At 39.4% G+C, this 24238-nt stretch overlaps 1 protein-coding gene and 1 long non-coding RNA gene across 4 annotated transcripts in view; one reads left to right on the top strand and one right to left on the bottom strand.

The window, feature by feature from the left end:
* Positions 1 to 19750, bottom strand: part of LOC134471786 (uncharacterized) — a 30108-nt gene extending 10358 nt beyond the window's left edge. The window contains exons 1-2 of the long non-coding RNA XR_010041442.1: positions 19613 to 19750; positions 8902 to 8944 (exon numbers count right to left, since the gene is read on the bottom strand). This is a non-coding gene — a long non-coding RNA (uncharacterized LOC134471786). The remainder of the gene's footprint in view (positions 1 to 8901; positions 8945 to 19612) is intronic.
* Positions 1 to 24238, top strand: part of Slc14a2 (solute carrier family 14 member 2) — a 420990-nt gene that overhangs the window by 17288 nt on the left and 379464 nt on the right. The gene's annotated exons all lie outside the window — the stretch shown is intronic.

Here is a 24238-nt window from a genome sequence, read left to right as displayed (position 1 = left end):
CAGTAAAGAGAGAAAAGTGACTAAGACTCTGTATATGAGGTCACACTGGAGAATCAGGAAGGAAAACAGCCCAACCATGTGTCACAGACATCAACTGACATTACACAGACTATCCAAGCTGTTGTTAATTGATGTTAGAGCTCCTCTTCAGTTTTTCTTACTTTTTTGGTAGCTGTAATGAGACATAGTCTGAAAACTGGAAGATTTGGTAATGGGATTAGACTCTTTAAAATGCAGAAATTTTGGTAAGGAAAGATACTGAAAAATATGAAATTTTCATGGACCAAGTATGTATGTAAACTTTACAGTGAAAAGAAAAGGCAAGCCTGAAGTTGGACGTAGGTAGGAGACCTGAAGGAAAGAATGAATTTACACCCAGGAAGATCTGTGCTTATACCCTGACCACACCAAGTCCACGGACAACACACAGCTTCTCTGAGCTTCAGTTTCCTCACTGGAGAGTGATATTATTAGAACTCTATTGAGAATTATACTTTTTACAAACTTTTAAAGATATATTTAGTTTTTATCATAATGCCATGCAAAGAATACATTTTCAGTAAAAGCTTTTCATATTATTTAATCGCTTTGTGTTTGAAGAGTGAAATCCTACCAGTTTCCTAGGAGCAGAGTGATCATTCTTACCTGAAAACATGAACCTGTAACTCACTTCATTTATCTACTTGGTCCTTCATTTATGCATTCATTACTTAACCCTGACCATGTACCAGGCATTGCAGACACAAAGACAAAACAGGATCTTCTGACAGACACTTAACTATGTCTTGTCTCTCTCAGAGCAAAAAGAAAGAAAAAGTTCTTTGTTATTGTTTAGTATGTCAGAAATACAGGGAAAATCACCTTCAGAAATCTTGGCTCCTGCTAAAAGACTGTTGAAGCGTTAACCCCAGATAGGCTCTTCTTTGCAGAGTTTTCATGATGTGAGTGTGTGTGTGTGTGTGCATGTATGCATGTGCGCGTGCATGTGTGTGTGTATGTGTGTGTGCATGAATGTGTGTGTGTGTGTTATAGGAGGTAGATGCCCACTCCATCCCCTGATTAGGCTTCAGTGGGAGTGCTTCCATGGAACACAGATATTCTCCTTCCCGTTAACCTGTGCAGATGCAGAAACCCCCTCTCAGCTTTACTTAAGGGTCTGAGGCTCAGCCAGCCCTGTAGGCCAGGGCCAGAGGTCAGCCACCTTGGACAGAGCCCCAAGACTGGGATCCTTGTCTGGCAAGGCTCTAGACTCCTCTATATTGAACTCTGTGGGGCAGCTCTGGGGAAATGAGGCCTTTGTGAAATGCTCCTTTGATGAGAAACATAATATAAATACAAATTGCTATTCTGTCAGCTTCTAAGGAGCCACTTCAATCTGTTTGGGCACCTTTGATTTTGCTCTCTCTAATTCTGCTCCTCCTTTAAAAAATTTAATAAAAGCATGTTTTCATCTGGCCTCAAGGGAGTAATTTATTTATTTAAAGTAATAATAAAGTTTCAGCCTAATCCCTAGTTCCCAAGGGGTAAGAGAACTCTTTGAAAAATTTATTTTTCCCATCCTTGAAATGTGATGGAAACCAAGAGGCTGATGTGTGGGGTCCCAGGGCTGACTGCCATGGTAACGGCCAGAGCCTCTGGACTGCCCGGTCACCAGGCCTGGGAAGCAGGGAGTTGGAAAATGGATTCGTAACTCTCTTCTTCCATCTGCTGCAAGCTTTCCCCTTACGATACTCCTGGGTAGAGGACAAGGACGCAGGTCAGTGATACATTTACTTAGCATAAATGAGTTCTGATGTTTGATCCCCAGAACTACCAAAACCGAAAACAAAGAAACTCTGATGGGTAGGGTAGGAAGAGGCCCCGTTTCAGTTGTGAGACCAGTAATAACAACTATGAAAACTCATTGTGGTGAAGGTGACTGGCTGCAGGGTGGAAGCCCAGAAGGCACAACCAGGAGAGACAGGAGTGGGTGATACATGGTTTTTTGGTCTTTTTCATGCAATAGAGTCAAAGCATGGCTATAAAACCTGGATCAGTGGGATCTGCTTTGGGAAACAGGAGAAGTTCAGAAACTGATCTTCCCTGAATCTGAATGTAATTGAACCACCTCCATTAGGAAAACCAGTGCTATTTGACACTCATCTGCCAGTTTACATTTTATGTACTTTATTTTTCTTAACATTTATATGAAGCACATACCGCTGTTACTCCTACATTTTTGGAAAAATAGTTTATATAAATTAGATAATTTGTCCAAGATTATGTAGCTAGTAAGTGACAGATCTGGAAATCAAAACTAAAAATTGGCTCTAGGATCTGTTTGAATCCACTCTGCTCATTGTATCTCAGGTTAGGCTGGTTAGGCGAGGCTGATAAAAATGATCCATTGGTTAAGAAAATTTGGGTAACAAGCAGTAAAACCAAAAACCCCAGGTTACTATGACTTAAGCAAATAGGAGTCTATTTTTGTAGAAAGAGTGTGGCAACAGGCAGCAGTGGATACACAATCTATAGCTCAGTGAGAGATGAGCATTCTCTCGTCCTTTCTTTCATGTTCACCATTTGTTACAAGAAGGCTACGCATCTCCAGACTGAACATCTCTACTCAAGGCAGGAAGAAGGGTAAAAATTTGGTGCCAACATTGTTGCCTTTTAGAAGGATAAAGAAAGCACATCTCAGAACCACCCTTTGCCCAAGAAAAGTAGACCCCTTTGTCTTATTGGTGAAAAAGAAGTCATTCAACCTCTTGTAGCTGGAAGGCAGCATAAAGAAAGCAAGAATTATCATTCCATGCTCTACAAAGGAAGGACTGATGGCTCTTTGTAACTGCCCCATAGCTAATAAATGCAAGGGGGTATTCAGAGCAAAGGGGAAGATGCTGAGAAGTTGCAAGTATAAAAATGGTGACTTCATCTCTTGGTTCTGCTGTAGCAGAATGTCACAGACTGAGTAATTTGTAAAGAATGGAAAGATACTTCTCATAGTTCTAGTAGCTGGAAAGTCTAAGACTAAGGTACCAGTATTTGGTCCAGTGATAACTCTCCTTCTGTATCTTCCAACTGAGAAGGTAGAAGGCAAGGTACCAATGGAAGCTTCATTTGTAAGGCACCGGGTCCCAGAAGGAGGAGCTTTAGTGGTCTAATCACTTCTTAAAGGACCCCACTGAGTTTTCAAGAGGACATACTCAAACCACAGCAGACTGGAAGTTTGGCTAGGTCTGATTCTGAGGCTTGTCTGGGATAACAGTTTGGGAAGCCAGCTGGGCTCAGATTACAGTAGAGGAGAGCATTATTCCAGAAAAGCAAGCTTGCCTGTGCAGGCGTGTACCACTGTCTCTATGCCCTTGTCAGCTGCATTCTCTGGCTCCCTGCTTTAACAAGATGCATATGTTTGTCACTTTAATTTGTTAAATTTCAAAAGAACTTGTCCTAAGCCTTAGGGCTCAATTCCATTGCAGGAAAAGACGTTCTAGGTTCATATATGAAGAAATCCTTTGTGTGGTGTTTAACGTCAATTATATCACTTTAAGTAGATAATGGAAGAATTCTTCCTTTTCCATTTTCATTTTCTCACTGAGGATGTCTTTTCTATAAGACATGAGAGAATCTGTCATTGATTAAAGGGATTAAGAATAAGAACAGTGACAATGGAGGTTGCATTAGTGACAAGACATGGGTGATTTATTATTGTTACAACATTGTCTTTAAAGTCGAATTATATTTTGGTTTAAAAGAAAATAAAAAAATTTAAGGTCACTAGAAAAGAATATATGGCTGAGTTGCCACCACAATGGTGAGTCCAAATAAATGTAATTGTCAGAAACATTATTTGTGAGTGTGGTACTAAAGATTAAACCAGGACCTTTGAACCAACCTTTATCAGAAGCCCTTTTTCAGCTTTTGTTTTGAGACAGGATCTCAATAAGTTGCTCAATTTTCTAGACTGGCCTTGAATTTGCAATCCTCCTGCTTCAGGCTTCAGAATACTGGGACTATAGGCATGTGCCATGGTACCTAGCCATCAGAATATTTTCTAGGATAGTGCTGCTTGCAACAACAGTCTTGGAACCCTCTCTTGGCTGCTCCTCAATGCAATGGTCTCCACAAGTGAGACCCACCACCACCACAACGAACCTGCTAGGTTTTCAGATTGTTACAGTTTCTGCAAGGGAATTCTAGTCTGCCTCTTAATGACACACAGGTCCTACTAGGTCACTGTCACCAAAGCAAGACACAGGAAGTTTTCTTTATGAAGATATGTTGGCTGTCCCCTTACCCTCTCAACTGGGCATAGAGGAGTAACCTTTTTTTATCCTGCAGGGTAATCAAAACTCCAAGGTATTTATCATAGAGTTTTCTTTTACACTCTTTCCTGGTGTCAGACTGCCTTTCATCTTCACAGAGACCCTGCTGTAAAAATGCCATTCTTCACCATTTTACATAAGAAAGCTAATTGCATTCAGCACTCTGTTAAGTTCAGGAGTTTGACCAACGTTTTGCTGGATGTAGGGACCCACCTAGTACATCTGGTCTAGGCTCAAGCTGTCTTGCATGATGTCATACCTCTTAGCCCCCACCCCTTCAATATCCAGCATTCCTATCATGGGACTGTCTGTGATCACACAGCTGCTGGGCACCTGGCCCAGTCCATCTCTTCAGAGGTTTCCATGGCCTTCCACTAAATACACAGCTCTTACCACCATCACTCTTCAACGAGGGCACAAATCACAAAAATCACTCAAATATGGCATCCAAACTTTTAGAAAGACTTTGTTTGGCTTGGCAGTATGTATTTCCCTGACTACACTGTGCATAAGTCACTTACATTCTTTTCAGGAAGCAGACAAGGCAACAATTTAAATGAAAGATCAGGAATTTATGATATAACCCAAATGCTCATTCATTTACTGAATTCTTCTCTAGTAAGGCCCGTGCTGAGTTAGGCCCTGTGGTAGATGTTCAGGTGGACAGAGACAGAAGCCAGGGCCTGATTCTACAGAGTTAGAAGTTAATAATGAAGTTAAATGTTGAGGAAAAACTGGGGATATAGCTTATTGGAAAAGGATTTCCTTGGTATGTACAAGACCCTAGGTTCCAGTCCCCAGTGACACACATACAAAAAAAAGTTGAAGGAAAAAATAATTCAGAATTTGAAGAACATATACTAAATACTAATCTCCTGAGAGTCAAGCCATAAATTGGTCCTATAAACTAAGCTTTAAAAATTTGCACCTTTCCACTGTCTATGACTCTTGTGTTCCCTGTAGATTAGGTAAGAGGTAAGTGAAATCCACTGTGTCTACCTGTGTCAGCCAGGATTCCCTGGCTGTCTAGATAGTGTTAACTCAAACCCCACCATTTTCCAAGCACAGAGGAGTTCCCAGGACACTTCCATGGCACTTATGCCACAAAGCAGTCTTGTGAGTACTACTCACTAGTTCAAAGTCAAGTAAATATTTAATGCAGACAGGTGGCCTCCCAGGTAGAAGTCTCTACTCTGTGGAATGATATGGTTAGGAACATCTACCTAAAGCCAGTTTGCTTGATTTCAGACCCTGGATCTGTGGGGATTTTCCATATGTGTCTGGACAAGTTAGTTAGTAGTTCCCATCTGTATAATACATTTCATGAATTAATATAGGCATGTCTTGGAAGAGGGCTTGTTAAATACTAAGTGCTATTCAAGTGTTTCTATTATAGCCATAATCATCATTATAACCATCATTATAACTATATTGGTCAGTTCCTTTGTTGCAGAATTAATCCTGGATACTCTTGGATTGTTGATTTCTTTTCTGGTTCCTTCTTCATTACTTCATGAGGTCTGTATTAGGTTTCTACTGCTGCCATAAAAACGTACCACAAACTTGGTGGCTTAAACACCACAAATTTATTATCTTTTGGTTTTGTAGGTCAGAAATCCAGCATGGGTCTCACTTGGCCCAAACCAAAGTGTTGGCAGATTTGTGTTCCTTTTTGTAGGATCTAAGGGAGAATTCATTATCCTGCTTTTTCTAGTTTCTAGAAACCACCTGCATTTCTAGGCTTGTAGACTTTTTCTTTCCTCATCAAAGGCAGTGACATTGTTTCTGTCAAACATTTTCTAGTTGATAGCCCTTCCTCTCTGGGCACAGCCATCGAGGTTCTCCAGTTCTAGGAAGCTATGTGATTAGACTGTGCCCACCCAAGTGGGTTACTCTAGAAAAATCATCCCACCTCAATATCCTAGGCAGAACTGTGATAGCGCAACCGCATTATCCACAGAAGATAGCATAGTCACAGGTTCTGAGGATTTAACTGTACACATCTTTGAGGCCATTACTCTGCCTACCACTGAGCCTAGAAAGTTGGCTCCACCTAGCCAGTTATTCTTCATAAACACCAGCATAAAAAAGCTTTCAAAACATATTCTGAGTCAGGTATATAGCACTATGACACAGTGCCTTCCCAGCAAGTGCCAGGTTGTGAGTTTGCTCCCTGATACAAAAAAAAAAAAAAAAAAAAAAAGACTTTGCAAACTAAAACTAATGTTCAGCATGTTGAGGAAAGGAGTCTTAAGGAAAGCTTTGGAACTGGTAGCTGTTTTTCCAGAATATATTTTCTTAATGTTATTTTATAAGTTATTGGAATGAACAGCTATACTTTGGAAAGTTACTGTCTAAAGTGGAAAAATAATATTTTGACAACATTTCAATTATTTGAAGATCTTTAATAATAAAAACAAAATAAATTTATTGTCAGGAGGGTCAATGAATCCTATATTGTCTTCTAGAAATATTCAAGCTTAGTATGGATCTTTATAGAGTAAAGAACCAGAGCATAAAGAGGTCAAGTCATTTACCCAAAGTCACAGTGTAATTCAGCATCAAAAACTGCAATTATAAAATCTTGGTGCCTTGACGGTCAAGTTAGTTCTTTCTCATACCTTATGACACTAGAAATCCTTCCTTATCTTCAGCCAGGATAATCCGACCTTTCCCTTCTTGTTATTAACCATTCAAATTATGCCCAAGTCATTGTCTCCCCTCTGTCTCTGGCATTTTCTTCTAATATAGTCATAATACAAATGACATAAGCAAGCGAAATGAAGCGAGCGTAGTGCAGAAGAATGAGGGACATAATGTAGAATGTAACATTTCAGTTACACTACAGCATGGGGTGTGCATGAAGAAACAAATAGTTCATTCAGTGAGGGACAGGGCTATAAATCCCACCGCCACCCTCATGGTGCATTGTAAGGTGGTAGTGAAAATAATGTTTCAGATAAACAAATACAACTAAGAAAAGTCCCACAGAATAAATACATACTGCTCTGGGAAGGAACAGCGGATGGTGCTAGAAGCATTTGGTAAGATGCCTTGAGAGCCAGGCTTATGGATGTTAGCCAAGAACCCCTTGCAACAATGAAAGCACAAAATAATTAGAGTTTGAATTGGAGCTGAACCTGTGGGAACCAAAAGGGAAGAGTCAACTGGGTCAAAATAGTAACATGTCTCAACACATTGTTCTAAATCTTCAGCATTCCAGCGATTATTTGAAAATGTGGAAAAATTTGGATTTCTGCTTTGAAGATCATTTGGCAGTCTAGGATGGCACCGCAGACAATCTCTTTGTGACATAACTCCAGAGACTACATTTAAATACATTTTAGATTATTACTTTTTTTAAAAGCCCTGTTGTAAATTTGGCTCAATTGGCTTACTTACAAGAGCTTCTAAAGAGCACCTCCTGGACAGCCTGCTCCAGGCTGGATGTCATGGGAGATGCCACTGAGTGGCTTAGATGCCACTTGAGAAGCACAGCCATGAAACCACAGAAGAATAATGTGATTAAAATATAAACCAGTGCCAAGCTACATGGCAAAGCTACCAATGCTGAGCTGATTTGAGAGGAAGCCATGAGAGAATGGTTCAGCTCAACTTCCTGAATCACATTTTTTCTTCCAATTTAAAAGCCGAGGTAAATTTTCTACCATGGTAAATTCCTACTGGTCAAAAATTTTCTTTTTGCAGTTTAGACACTGAGAAATATCAAGCCCCCTTAGTCTCACTCTAAGCAACAACCTTCTACCACAGAGACTCATCCAACAATAGACCCTACATGTTGGCGTGGTAGGTGAGTTTAGGTTGCTGAACAGGCACAGGCAGGACCCACCTGAGCATCTTGCTGCATCGCTGTGTTCTTAAGAGATGCCATGAGTCCACCTCTTAAAGTCAGCGTTCTCCTCATCCCTAATCTAAACTCCTATAACCAATAAAAATACGTTCCTGGAGCACCATTCTTACTCAGCTTGAAATGTCCCACCACAAGCTGTGCAATTCTTTCTCTACTTTTTTGGGGGTTGTTTTGTTTTGTTTTGTTTTGTTTTGTTTCTGAGAAGTAGTAATTAAATCTAGGGTCTCACACATACTAGGCAAGAACTACCACTGAGCTGCATCCCCAGCCCTTTTGAAAATTTCATTTTGAGATGGGCTTTCACTAAGTTGCTCTGGCTTATTGTCTTTTTCTCTTGATAGAGAGAAAGTGCAGAGAGTAGGGAGCCTCCAGGAGCACAGGGAGGAAACCAGCACCAAATTACTTTATTTTATGGTCTTGTTTGCAATACTTCCTGTGTGACATGAAAATTTTTATTGTGAGAGGACAATATTTGTGGCTCTGAAGAGAGAGGAAGCTAAGCTGTGATGAGGCCATGTGTTTGGCACCACTCCCTCACTTCACAGTTTCCTTTGGTGTGCTGAGCGGCTTTTGCAAGTGCTTCTTGCCCTTAGTGCCTCCCAGGGGTGTCTTTATTCTGGGTTTATTCCAAAGTTTCTTCTGTTTTCACCCAACCCACCGCCTCAGCTCCAAATGTCTGTCAGTGGTCATGATACATTCATGTAGAAAAGTGCGGTAGCTTCTTACCTTCACACACTGGCCTCTGCTCCTTTATGGACTTCAGAGCCATCTACAGAAAAATAAGATTAGCTTATTAGAAAAATGCAGGTTTAGTATTGGATAAAGAAAGGCCCCCTAGGCAGTTCATTGTCTCAACTGCTTATGGTGTTCTGGGTAATGTCAGAGGTAATTTCTCCCCTTTTTAACTCTGTTGAGTCAATTATTCTACTTGAAATTACAGAACAAAAACAAGTACTGATTATTAAGTTCTTTCATCTGTCTGACACTGTCAAGTTACTCAAGAATCTCTGTGGAACTGTAGATATAATTTTGGGCTAAGGAGCTGAGGTTTTGTCCACCAGATATCATTACCCTAGAAAACCTCAAAGAGCTCATGTTGAAGTTACTTCTCTAGAGTATGAATGAATTTCAGAAGATTGCCATTTATTACTGATCAAATGTAGTTTTACAGTATTCAGATATTCTACTTCATTGAATTTGCTTATTGGACATCAAAAACTCAAAATCACTGATTTTAGTCTCTTGTTTCATATTTAGGAAACTATATCTCAAAACAGTTAAATGACCTCTAAAATATTCTGTAAAGTTTTGAAGGTAAAGTTAAATAGTAGATGATTAGTTTGGGTGTACATTAGCAAAACTATTTTAACTACTTTCACTTCAGTCATCCCATTATTTTGGCTTTCCATCTATGTTTGAACAATAAATCAAGCATACTTTGTCCTGGACCTTCCTTGAGGGAACCAATTTCGATTCTCAACTGCCTGTTAGGAGAAAATTATGAAAAGTGTTTAGAGTCAAACTCTGTTTCTAATGGAATGATTGCTTACATAACGATTGATTTTACTATTTAGCTTTATGTGCTTCTCAAAATGCATATTTTTATCCAATGCTACATTTAATTTTCCCAAGTGTTAGAGAGATAGATGAAGCAGATGCTAATAAAGAACCTTATACATATAGCACAGTATATGCAAACCTGAATATTTTTAGTGAGAAAATTCATCTATTATGTTTCTGTTTAGGTGGGCACAGAAAGTTGCTTTGGACCCTTCAAAAATGCCTCTTTCTTGAACCAACAGGTGATATTTCCTATTTAGGCAAATGTAAAGACTATATTCTTTCAACATATTTTAGTATGCTTAGCTAGAAAAAAAATTGTGTAGGTGCCTTAGGGTCACCTGGGAGCCAAAGAAGACTCAGACTCTAAATGTCCCCTTTTAGATCCCCTGTAAGAGTTTGAGCTAGTTCCACTGAGTCTGTTGGTAAAGAGCTTTTAACATCTGGAACTACTGGTCAGGTCTCAACACCAAGGCCTGAAAGCATTGGAGAAGAGCCCAGGAATTCTGCTGGTGGGCACGGGTGGGCACTGGTGGGCACAGCTGTGAGGAGGAGGTCACAAGTGGGGACACCCATGACAACTTGGAGCAGAAACTGGCCAGGAAATGCACCATCAACTCAGCTATAGAAAGAATCTAAGGGACCGTGTGGCATGGGACTAGTTTAATCAGTGATAGTTCTTGGAAACAGGAACAAAATCAACTCAATTGGAGAAACACTAACAAACACATCAGGCTCCTCAGTTCTCTCCCTCCTGACATTTGGATTGAAGATCAGCTTCAATGGTAAAAGCCCTTAAATTATTAAAGAAGTAGAAACCTCAAGAGGAAGACACTAAGTCCCTTGCTGTCATGAACATGTGGGAACCCCAGTAGTGCGACTCCCAGGCTAGTGTCTCTGCTTACCTATAAATGTGGTCAGGTATAGGTACCAGGTGAAGAGCTGAATGATCTCTGCTCAGGGTCACATAGCTAAGCAGAACCCAGGGCTCCCAACTCCTTTCCCTAAGTCTTGTTCATTCTTCATCCAGGGCAGCAAGCTCAACTCTCACTTTAGCCACACTCCCTATTTCTCATGCCTGTAAGTGGAAATGTAACCTTGAAGTGGTGGAAGGCACAAAGCCTCCTAAGGTGCCCTGGGCCCCTGCCTTGAATGTTTCCCATCAATTTCCTCCCATTGTTAGGGACAGTTCTCGGAAGCCCTTAAGCAAAGCTCTGGTATGCTAACAGTTCCAACTTGCCTGTGGGATATGGAGGTAAAAGATGTTTCTCCTTGGGACCCTTCACTGAAAGCCTAACAGTGAGACCAGGGGCACCCCAAGATTTGAGCAGTCTGCCAGGCCCCTTGGGAGTGCATTGTCCTGGCTCCTGCAAACTTCTATTGTGGTCAGTAGTATGCATGATAATGGCAGTTTAGTTCTTTACCCTTGAAGATAGCTTTTAAATTTGCTCTTTTGGCCTCTTGATGAAATAGCTTCATGCATATTAATGATATCTTTTATTTACCGAGCAGCACCATTAAGCACTTTGAAATACCAGATTCCACCCAAGGTCTCCAGGGAGACAAGCCAATATCTCTAGACTTATTGGATGAATGAGAAACTGAGGAAACAAAAAAAGCTCAGTAACTTCCTGAAAGCAAAGTAGAGAGTCTCTGAACTACATATGCTGTCTGCCTAGCAGATGGTTATGGTCTTGATTGGGTGGCATTATAGTGGGCTTCCCACATGAATATTCTTACAACAGGCTTCTGTTTACCACTTTCCTGTATGCAGCACATTACGAGGCACTGAGTGGGGAGGAAGATGAATATGAAACCAGTAAGACACAAAAGGTCCGTGGAAGGGCACGCTGTGTTCTACAGTCAAGTCTCTGCTAACAGCAAGAAAGGGTAGAATAGAGAGAGCAGATTCCGAAATACCAGAAAGCACCACCCTGGGGAAGATTTTAAGGGATAGCTACCCCTAAATGTCCTTGCTGCTTGACCCTAGAATTCCATTTGTAGTAGAATGTCCTAAATGTCCTTGCTGCTTGACTCTAGAAATCCATTTCTAGTAGAGCAATCATTAGCCTGAGTGAGTTATATACAAAGACTTGCAAAAGGTGACTATCATATAGGATCATTCAATAGGAGAAAATACCTACACTTATAGACTATATGTGTGCATGTCTGTATCCATGCATTATGTATATAGATAAAAAATAGATGGGATAGGTAGATAGATATAGGCAAGCAACAGAGAAATTTAGGGAATTTCAAGACAAATATGTCGGCATTTGGCACTGTACAGAAAGGTAGAAAGTGACATATCTTTGTTTTTAACTTCCCATGATATGTTAAGAATTAGATTAGCATTAATTGCCATTATTTTAATATTATAAAAATAAAATATTCAGAAGTAAATACCTAATAAAGATTCTCCTCCACCCTGAGGAAATTTACAGCCCAGAAGACAAGACAAGGAGCATTAACTATGTTGCCAGAAAGAATAAAAACAAAACTAGTCCCTGGAGCATGTTTTCTTGAACAGATGTACGTAAAGTAAGGAGGCCACATATAGAAACAAAGCTTCCATCGGGGTGAGGACCAGTGCTAGTGAAGCCCTGCTTAGGCTCTGGGCAGCTTCTCTTAGCTGCACCATCTCCAGGGGAAAGCACCAGCCAGCCCTCTGGCAGTGAACTACAAAACCAACCCTTACCAGGCCTTCCTATTGCTTGTCTCCCTACCATCACCCGTCTTTCTGGTAGGATCAGAACAGCAGGGATGGTGCACATTGTGGTAGTTTTGCTGATTTGAATCTTCCTTGGAATTTTTACCTTTATGATGTGACTGAATCACAGTAAAGCAACAGAAATTAACTTCACACTTGGCACATCTTTGTGCCACAAGGGACCCCAAGGAGACCCAGAGTGGAGAGCAGAGGGAACTTGTAAAAAGATTAGATATGAAACAACTGCATATCTAAGAAGAGAGAACCCAAGAAGGATACTGTAGGAAGGAGTACTGTTCAGAGGAACATCCTAACTCAGAACAGCAGCTCACACCTCAAGAGCCCTTGCACTGCTGGTTGATATTCAAAGACCTTAAAATATATACCATGAATGAATCTTCCTAACAATTCAGCAATATATATAGTTTCTGCCACTATACCCATTTTACAGATGAGATAATAGAGTTGCAGAAAGTAATTGTCCTGGGATCTCAGGGGGGAGTAACACTGGAATTCAAACTTAGGCTATCTAGCTCTAGAGTTGAGCAGTTACCCTCTCAGGCTCATTAGTAAGTAGAAAACTTGTGGGTACTGGTAAAGGAGAGTTGGGGAGCCCTAAGGCAGGAAATTAGACAGCACAGATGGTAGAATGGAGATGGCCCAGACTGGCTGAGATTTAGACAATAATATAGAAGGGTGAGAGGTACTGCGACACAGCAGTCCTTGGATGCTGAGGAAAGGCCTGCAAACATAACCAGAAGGAACTGGAAGCCACTGGAACATTTTCAGAACAGGAGTGATACTCTGTGCATGCTGTCTTAGTTTGAAATATCTCTAGTGTGGACAGGAAGGTTGAATTCAAGAGGAGAAAAAAGTCAAGATTCCAAGACCAGTTAGGCAGGAGAGCTGCTGAGTGTCTGATTAGAACAGGCATTGGCCAGGAAAGGCCCTGTGCAGGTGAGAAAACCCATTTCATTTTCCTGCCTGGTCATTGAGGCCCTGATGGGAAGTGGATGGTGAAGACTGAGTGCCAGGCAGAAAATAGGCAACAGCCTGTGGGCTGACACCTCCGGGAAGCCTCTGACCTCTCCCTGGCTCCACTGACTTACTTAACTGGTGCCCTATGCCACCACCTCTCCTCCTCCAGCTTTACTGTGTTTGTATTCTCGGAGCCTGAGACACTGCTTCAAACCATGACAGGGCAAGCAAAAGCCACCAGCAATTTGGACCTTCCGGGCTCCAGGTTCTTTGGGAAGCAGCTTAGAGGATTCCCAGGGGTTTGGAAGCAAGTGACGCTGGCCAGGCCCACTATGCCCTGCTCCATTTGCAATTTCCTCACACTGTAAATCGCAGACATTATAGCCCGGCACTCTCTTTATGGCTTACTTTCATCTTGAAATGTTCCCGTGCTACATTTTCATGTAACTTATGCACCTCAAATGTTGTAAAAACTGCCGTAAAAGTCAATATAAATGCAATAATGTCACGTCAGTCAAAGGCAGTGGAGGAGCCCTTTTGAGCAAACAATTGGGAAACTAGAGGGAAAACTCAATTGCTCCATGTTGCAAATTGATTAAAGATATGAATCAGAAAATTAAAGGGCTTTTGGAGTTTAGGTTATTACTAACTGCTTTGCTTTATGGAGCAATTACTTTGATTCTATCTCAAGTCCAGTAAAGTAACTGCCGGCATATGGTGAGTCGCCATCCTGTGTCTTTCTTATTAATGTGAATTACTCAGGATGAGGCTCAGTGAATGCATACATGCACCTGAGCCATGCAAATTCATTTCTTTCATCACTGTATTTAAAACTGTAAAGAAATAATTTATAGTTATGGCCACATCTCTATCATCCTAAACCTGCACCATCTCATCAGCCAGAAGAACCAATCTTATTGTTACAAATGAAAGAATGTAAAAAAACAATCACATGACAGAATAAGATGTTCAGCAGTCATATATATATTTTTATATATTTACATATATAGAGTTGGAAGCCCAGAGAAGGATGGAGTGCTGTGGATATGGCCAATTTGTGAAACCACCATTTGATCTATGTACCTAAGTGCTAGGATGCTCTGTGCTCAAAAGCCCATGATTAGATAGCCATTCCTTTAGCACTTAAACCTTTTGTACTGAGCTCCTTGTATAAGCATCATAGTATCAAATAAACTTGAGCTCAGAAAAAAAAAAAAACCTTAGCAATAATTAATTTGGCCCTTTGGGCCTTGGCAGCCAGGAAACTAAGAGCTAAATTTAATATTCAGTGGTAGTAATTACCTTGTGCTAGATTCCTGGCCTAGCATGAGGCCAGGCATTCAGTGGGTGCTCAGGGAAGGCAAGCTGAATAGAGGAATGAGAGATAATGAATAATAGTCACGTTATTATTGCTCACTGTGAATGAGAGTTTGCATATGTGCCAAGTGCTTCACCGATGTTACCGTAATTAATCCTAACAATAGTCTACTTCCTGAACCATTTAACAGACCTGGAAGCAGGCTCAGAGAAGTTAAGTGACTGGCTCATCTCTACCCAGCTTGCATTGGAAGCTGGATCTCAATGACCTCTGCAATAGTGCCAAAGGAAGGATCACATGGGATTACATGAATAGGGCACTCAAAAAGAGTTGAAATTGAACTAGAACTTCCCTGAGAATTAATTTGGAAATATGTGGTATACAAGAACAGATATTAACTGTCTCTGGAATGTTTCTGAACAAGTAGCCTTAAATATAAATGGATTAGAAGTTTCAAGCCATCTTTAGGAAAAACAGATCAAACAGAAGGAATGTTACTTAGCAAACCAAATGAGCCCTGAGTGGCATGGTGAGTGCCCACCTGACACTGGGCACCATGCATGCATGTCCCAGTCCTTGTACAAGCATCTGAATTTAAAGCGTTTAACTATAGGAATAACCTTGTTGTGATCCTGTACTCACCAAGCAGCCTTCTTGTTTGGTTTCGCACCATGGGTATATCTGTCTGCAGGTTGAGATTTACTACCTGTACATAGTGTGATTAACTCCACAATTATCCTGAGGTAAATAATGAGTACTTTGATTTATAAAATATCCTGAGTTTACCTACAGACCATTGCTAGCCAGCTTACTCATTTTTGCGGGCTGACAAAACTTGGTTCTACCAAAACTTAGATCCTGGGCTGCAAAGTTCACCCAGATCAGGCAGCTAGGCTTGGGGGAGGCTTCTGGAAGCGAGCCGATCCTTTCTGAAGAGCAGGGAGCTGGGGATTTAGCTCAGCAGCATAAGCGCCTGCCTTGCAAGCATGCTGAGTTCAATCCCTGGTACCAAAAAAAAAAAAAAAAAAAAAAAAAAAAAAAAAAAAAAAGGCTACCCTTCCTGAATACCGGGGTCCACATTTTTTTACAGTTCCACAAATTATTTGCTCTCTTTTTTTTTTACAATGACTCTGAGTCTTCAGGTCCTGTTTGCTTCGCTTTAGATGTGCCTTATAATTTATTTTGTAAATGTATTTTGGATTTTGTGTAGGTAAATGTTTTTGGAATACACAGATATGACTATGTGAAAAAAAATCTGCAAGCCCTTTCATGGGAGATGAATCATATTGCACTCTGCTATGAAGAGCCCTGAAGGAAAAGGTACAGGAAAATTTTGGAAATTATGGAAAGATGCAGGAATAATCAGATAGACTGATTCAAACATTCTCTAAAAGTTTTACCAAAAGAAGATCCTGCTGTCCTATTTCTATTCATCTTCCCTCCTATCTAGCCATCCATCTATTCATTCCTTCTAATCAGTATTATGAGTCAAGTTATATGTCAAACACTGGTGAGCCAAGAAATACAGGCAGATGGTAGTGATGCTGCTATAATACAGTCCAACTTCCTTCTTGCTAAATGCTTGACCTATGTGCCACGTTCAGAAATGCTCATCACAGAATCACATGAAGAGTACTTTTGGCACCTTACACATCACCATTCAAAGTAGCTCTCAAACTCCTGTGACTTCCTAAAGCCTAGCTTTTTCCTGTACTTCCTTTCTGCAAAGGAAACAAGGAGTGTATAACAGGCAGAGAAACAAATTTCAAGTGAAGTTTCTGGTATGGCTTAAAATAAAAGTGTTTGAGGTTCAGGATTCCTATAACCCTCAAGTCATTCCACATCCCAGCTTGCCTGTATTAGTGACTAGTTTTAAGAAGTTACCTGGAGATTTTCCTAGGATCTCATGGTAGCTGGAGTCTGCAAGGTCTGTACTGTGTCTTTTGTATAACACTCATTACATTCTTCTCCCTTGTCACCATCTGTTATTACTCTTTACTTAACTTTTCTCCTTCAAGTCCCATAAACTTCTTGTTATTTGAATTTAGCAAAGGTTTATATAGGATAATTTTATCAGGGATCGTCTCAGAGGACAAGGACATGATGATCATTTGGAATTTCAGAAAGTTTCATGGGTATTTTGCCTCTTGATTGATATGTACATGGTGAGTAGGCCAAGTTGGTGACCATGAATAGCTTCCAAATGAGGAAGTAGGGACCTGGTGAAGGGAAGGTTTTTGGTGGAGCCTGTCAGTTTTCTCTGTGAGAACAGAATGTAGGAGATGTCATTTCTACACCATTTATTTCATCATTCCTTTATAAGTTACTTGTTCAGTCATTCTCCATCATCTATTCCTAATTATCCATTCATCCCTTTCACAATTTACTGAGTTCTATGAAACACATCTTCTTCTACCTGCCTACAAACTGGTGGAACTTTTAAGTCCTCAAACTTGCTACCTGTTTTTTCAAACATATGTGCCTTTGTTTTGCCTATTGAAAATACACTTTAAACAATTAGCCTATCATCTTTCTAGAGCAGCTTCTACTTTCATTATTATTGGATGGTGTTGTGCTCAGAATTATGTCCCACTTCAGAATTGATATAGTGAAGCCATAACTTCCAGTGTGACTGCACTTGGATACAGGGTCTTTTAGAGTGATTAATGTTGCATGAGGTCATATGGATAGAGTCCAGAATCAACAGGACTTGTGTTTTTCAAGAGGAGAAAGACACATCAGAAGTGTGCTCATGCACAGAGGAAAGTCCAGGTGCAGGTGTAGAAAGCAGGCAGCCATCTGCACCCCTGGAGAGAGGCCTCAGAACAGATGAAACCTGCCAACACCTTGATCTTAGACGGCCGGGCTCCAGAATTGTAAAGAATAGTTTTCTGTTGTTTAAGCCACCTGGTCCATGGTGTTTTGTTTTGGCAAAGTGGGCATAGCAGAATGCACATGATGAGAAAGGACATTACATGGCCTTGGTTAATAAGAAATTCAAAATACTAAATAATACAATTTAATAACATTTATATTAGTATCTTATAAGTAATATACAATTTAAATGTATTTTCATAAATTTGTCTCGTTTTGAACCTCACAACTACATTTTAAAACAAAACTATTCTTTTTAGAGGTCTTCGATTCTGAGCTATATCTGAGTTACATCCTCAGTCTGTTTCTTTTTAATTGTGAGACAGGGTTTTGCTAAGTTGCTAAACTGTAAATACAGGGCAATTATCCTGTTTCAACCTCCCAAAATGCTGGGATTATAAGAATGATCCTCCACACCAGGCTAAAAAATTTACTTGTGTTAAAATTCCCATTTTGCAGAAGAGGGAAGTGAGGCTTAACACGGATATGTAACTTGTCCAAGATCCTTCAGTTAGAAAGAAAACTATAAGCCACAAAAGGCTGTCATAATCATAGTGCCAGAAAAAGCACACGTGATGCAACCCAAAAATGATTTCCAGAGCATCAGATTAACAAAACTGCAAGTTTAATGTGTAGGCGTTTGACTGCCTCTTTCCAATTTAAGTAGGGCCAGTATAAAATCTGTATGCAGACACAAGATAGATTCTCACGCTATTCAACACTGTAAGCAAAACTATCAATGTTAAAGGTTGTTTGAACAATAGATTCATCAGTACATTTAGAGTTTGATTCTCTCTTTAGAAATATTGATTTACACACATTTCCCGTGAACTTTTCCATTGTGCAAAGATATGCCTATACTAGAGTTGAGGAAGCAATGTTGAAGAGATATTGATAAGGAGAGTAATAGCATAAGGTCTCCCTCAGTGGGTAGAAGCCTAGAAATTGTGTTCTAAATATCTCAGACTCTGCCTTCTTTTGTTTATTTATCTTAAAATTAGCATGTGTGAGAGAGATTAACAAATATCTGTTAATTTTTTTGATAATCATATATAACTTTATTTAGTCCATCCTACTTCTAGAAACTCCCTTTTCCGCTGCTATCTTAGTGGTTCAAATAGGATTCTAGCCCTGAACAAGCTGAGCCCATTTTAGAACCTTGCTCTGCTGACCTCAATTGACTGTTTTAATAATGTGGACCTGACTTACATTACCATAAAGCACTTCCTCAACAGTTGTGAACTCTGGCTCCAAACTAGAAGAAACTCCTAGGCACTAGATATAAAGCACTAGAGCTGTAGGCAAGTAGGTCCTCCATTATAAAAGAAGCCATTCTATAGTAGGAGAGAATGGAATTTACTCAAGGCAGAAATATAAATGAAGGAGGCAAAGAAAAAAAAGCAAGTTGTGGAATTATCATTCCTGATTCCAAGTATCTCTGAGCCTCAGACACCCATCCCCTTCTATAGTTGATATATGTTATATAGATATAGATATAGATATAGATATAGATATAGATATAGATATATCAAACAATTAGAACTTGGGGCTATGTGTTGAGGTAGACTTCAGACTCTTTCAATGGTATTCAAAGACATGATTCTCCAACCAATTGGCATTCAGGAAATGTTTATCAATTCTGACAGCTGCAGCTATCAATATACCTATATATCACGTGCATATATATTTTTACACATGATATATATATAGAGAGAGGGGAGATCACTATCCTCTCCCAGTTTTGCCAAAGATAAACTTTGCCCTAGGAAATAAATCTCCTCCAACACAGAAAAAGGGTCTTGGCCATGATCAAACCTATCTTTGCCCTATCATGGTAAATTTTAGGTGCTTTGTTTCTAACTTTTTCTTTTCTTGAAAGTTTTCAGGTCCATGAAAAGCAGCAGTCCTTGTGACAAGGCCCTAATCCCTGGAAGAAAAATATTTTAGCTGTATTATTCTTATCCTAAAAGGGAACTGAAAGATTTGGCCTGACTCACCCAGAGATCTCAGCCTTCTTAAGACCCCTCGTTGGCAGAATGTGGGGCTGAAAAAGTTGACTGAGTTTGTCCAAACAAAGTCTCAGTTTCCCACCAGGCAATTGCAACTTGGGATTATGTGTTGAGGTAGACTTCAGACTCTTTTAATGGCATTCAGAGACATGGTTCTCCAACCAATTGGCATTCAGGAAATGTTTATCAGTTCTGACAGCCGCAAGTTCCACCCTGGCCAATTTTAGCTCCTATGCCTGGAAATGACTTAGATGTTTGAAATTCTGTAAAACACAGGCTAGTTTTGAAATGGAGCCACAGAATTACAATCACATTCTGGCTTAGCTCATAGGCAATTTAGGTCAAAACCTTCTCTCTTCCGAACAGGAGAAATCTTCCCTGAAAGGGTTGGTGAGAAATTTTCAATAAATCTGCTTATTGGCGGGAAATGAGAGAAGAATTTTTTAAATGATTTATGAACCTGAGTGAAATGATATTTTCATTGCTGTCCACTTTCCATAATTTTTATCTTCTAAATTCCCTTTAGTGCTTTTACAAGAAAATAGAAAAATGGGGTCTCCCAGCATGCTTTGGGAGACACCTCAAAGACAGTGAACACAGAAATACATATGTGTATTGCAAGAAATTTTACTTGTGAACAACTGATAGCTCCATTTATAGGTGTGCTTTGCCTCAGGCTCAACAGAGGAGGTATTCTGCATAAGCACATATTTTGAGATGTTTCTTACTTTAAGGAAATTTATAAAAATATTTTTGCATATATTTAAAACTAGGAGAGATATAACTTTTATTCATTCAGTTATCATCCACTCACTCACATTTCTATTTCATTATATGTTGACTAAGAGATACTAAAGTTGTAATCAGTGAAGCCATCTTAGTCTTCATTTGCATCTGTTGTGTGTACAAATTGTAAGGGGAGGGACCTTGTTAACTGTGTACCAGCGTGAACATGCAAGCACCATTTCAGTGCTTTTCTTTTTTTAATTTTTTTTTATTTTAAAGAGATTAAGATAAAAGAGGACATAACAAAGCAGATCAGAACAGAACAATTTAAGCAACACAGTGTTTCACCACAAGACAACCTGATATTACAGTAGCTATCAGAATGTCTCTTTCTTTGAAATAGTTGAGCATAACTTCACATACAATAGTATCAAACATAACAAAATAATATAAAACCATTCAAGAGAGTGAAAGTATTACAGGACATTCAGAATCAAATAACAGAAAGCAAACAATGGCTACTATATTATCTCATTGTCCATAAAAGTTTGTTTATACTATCACACATAATAAAATCCAATAAAATACAACATGATAGAACCAATGGAAACAGAAGAGCAAAAGCATGGTAGGACTTCAAAGCAAGATGCTAGTAAATCAGCACTGGCTATTATAATGTCTTGTTTTTTCAAAATAGCTGTTCATACCATCACAGATAATAAAATCAAACAAACCAGGATAAAAGCATTCCAACTAATGAATGAAAACATTATAAGGCTTCAAAGCAATGTAATGGGGAATCATGATTACCATAAACTCTTACCATTTCTTATGCTAGAGAGACTGTACAGTATTTATGGATGTGAGTTTGATTTATTTCGCTTATGAGTATGGTTTCAAGCTGCATCCCTTTATTTATAAATATCTTAATGTGATCATTCTTTATATCTGAGTAGTACTCCATATTTTTCTTAATCTCTTCAAAAGTTTTGAAACAAATATTATAATATTCACTTGCAAGAAAATATAACTAGTGTCATAGATATGGAGTCAAAAATCCACTTTTATAGAAATGGAGTATCTGGTCTGTGTCTCAGCGAGCACCTGGTCACTTTAAAACCATTCTCTGATCTTTTTCTTCTCTTCTGTCCAATGAACAATCTTTCTTCACTTTTCCAGTTGCAAGACTCAGAAACAATGACTTCCATAACTAGGGTGAAAGTGTTGAATTCATTCCACAAGTCAGAGTCATTGACTAAATGTCAGTAGACCTAATAACCACCAGAAGAAAAGAAGGATGCTCACCAAGGCCAGATCATGGATCTGAAATAGAAGAGAATGGAGTGCAAAACCCAGATGGAAGATCAAGCAACATAATTTACTAACAAGCACTAATGACACTACAAAAAGCATACCCACTGTAAAGAACCAAGTGACTAAAATCAGCAGTGGGCATATGGAGAAGTCCTTATGGAGTTCTATATTATTGTTTCTCTGCCCAGAGCATCAGTACCGTTTGATCTCAGTGAGTGAGATCATGAGCTCCTTTGAGAAGCAGCCACACATGCATGTGCATATTGCAGAGTATTTCTTAAATTAGTTGTTACTCAATATTTTAATCTTGTTTTCACCACTTTAAAATGCTTGATTATCCTATGTATTCTACTGTTTTCCCCCTCACTATTTTTTTTAATTTTCCACTCATCCTTCCCTTCTTTTCTCTCCTTCTGCCATACCTGTTCTATGATTTAGTTCTCCATCCACCTCGAAATTTTCTTCACTATCCTTGGAGTCTTCATTTCCTCTTTGTTATGGTATGCAACTAGAACCTTCCTCAAGGTTACGCATCTGTTCTGAGGCAGAGCTTTCTAAAGGAGGCTGAATCACAGAGGTGCTATACCACTCAGTGGATTAAGCCACTGAATTCATGACTGGATGTTGTTAGGAATTTGGCCCTGTCTGAAGAGGCAGCAGGTCACAGAGGTATGACAGGAAACATAAGTTTCTCAGACTTCTCTCTACTCTCTCTCTCTGCTTCCTGGTTTCCATGGATTTCACATCTCTTCCTGTGCCATGCCCCTGGGTCATTCTATTCCTGCTCTGGAGCCAGCCTAGCATGGACCGAGTCTGTGAGCCAAAAGAAACCTCTCCTCCTTTAAGTCGCGGATGCTGGTGTCGTGTCCCAATGTCAAGGAAAGTGATTATCACACTCTTCTCTCTATCTCACTTCTTTTATTTCTCAAGCACAGATACAGTTAGATGAGGGCCATTCATGAAGAAACCCCCTGCATGATGCTGGCCTGGGATTGAAAAACGACCATGGGGCTCCAAAGAGCTGAGAGCTCCTATTCTTGACATAGAAACCTTGCCCTACATCTGACTCTCCTGGTTAGTTTTCCCTGCCCCCTTGACTCTAATACATTTTGGAGGATGAAATAAGTGTTATATTTATAGATCGGTCTCCCTGAATTGAAAGCCACTTGTGAACATTACTGGAAACTTTGAAGATGAGATGCCTGAAGCAAGTTAGCTGGGAAGATGTGTAGATCACACTAGAAATAACAGTGGAGGCTCTTCTGAAAGAGATAGTAGAAGGCTGTAGATTTTCCACGGGCAGCCCCAGGAGATTACAGAGGATAAGTTGCATTTCTCCTGGAGTGGCATTCCTTTTCCTTCCTCTCTCTGTCTGTGTCTTTCTCTCTTCTCTGTCGCTCTCTTTCTCCTACACATATACACAAGCAAACATAATGCAGCACACACTCCCCGTTAAGTTTTATTTTTAAAAAAAAACTTATCATGTGTGTATATATAAGGGAACATACACCCTGGATTTGAAACCACTGACCTCAGCAAAGCCTTTATCACAGTACTTTGCATGTTGCAGGAGTTAAAACAAATGCAGAAAAAAATCAAAGTCAGCTGGATGTGACGAAGAAACCTAGGCTTGGCTTCAGAACTAAGTTCTGGCTCTTCTAGTAACTCATCAGCCACTTGAAATTGTCTCATCTATGGGACTCCTGGTCTGGAGTTTGAAGAAACAAAAAACACTAACTTATAGTACATTAAAAGGGTGGTGGAAAAAAATGGATTTCTTCAGTCCTTAAACTTATTGCAACAACATACATCAGAGGACTTTTAGTGATAAGAACTATTTCATAAACAAAAAATCTGTGATTCCATCACATTAATAATGTACTGAATTTCTAAACTGGACAGAGCTTTCCCTCTAAACATTTATAACAGAACTAGAGAGTTATTTTATTAATGAAAAATCTAGGAATTGATTCAATCATAAGAGAAGATTTGAAGTAGATTGTCATCTAAGGTTGGAATAATAAGATTGAGAACATAGAATTTTGAAAGCACTCAGGGATATTAGAATTTGTCTATATCTGTAGACATTTTGCATTTTGTCACTAATCATTTTTCAAGTGAGGTGTCTCAGGGTTTTCAATTTTTGGTTTATTAAATATGCACACTAAAAACATATGAAAAATTAAAAATTTGAAGGATACTTTAGTACAACCCTAAAAGAATCACTTAAATTGAATATTTGACTTTAATAAGTAAAAGTAGAACAAAAAACTTTCACCACTTGCATATCTTGTCTCATAGTGACAAGAAGTTCAACGTAGGTCAGCAGCACCTGCAGACTGACACTTAACTCCTCACTCTGTAGATGATGCTATTCAAATCTGAGAAAGTTCAGATTCTCCAACAATCCAACTTGAAAAACATTACAACCAAAATTAATGTTTTCCCTTCAGATTTTATAGTGATGCTGACATACCCAGGCAATGCTGAGGACATGGAATTCTTTTTACAGATAAGAGCTCCACGGAGAGAGGTCAGAGGAATTACAAACTATGACTAAGCTGGAACACAGTG

Source organism: Cavia porcellus, unplaced genomic scaffold, assembly GCF_034190915.1.
Source record: "Cavia porcellus strain 051 isolate PalLab524CR breed Dunkin Hartley unplaced genomic scaffold, mCavPor4.1 scaffold_20, whole genome shotgun sequence".
Classification (NCBI taxonomy): Eukaryota; Metazoa; Chordata; class Mammalia; order Rodentia; family Caviidae; genus Cavia; species Cavia porcellus.
This window is presented reverse-complemented; position numbering and strand designations above follow the sequence as displayed.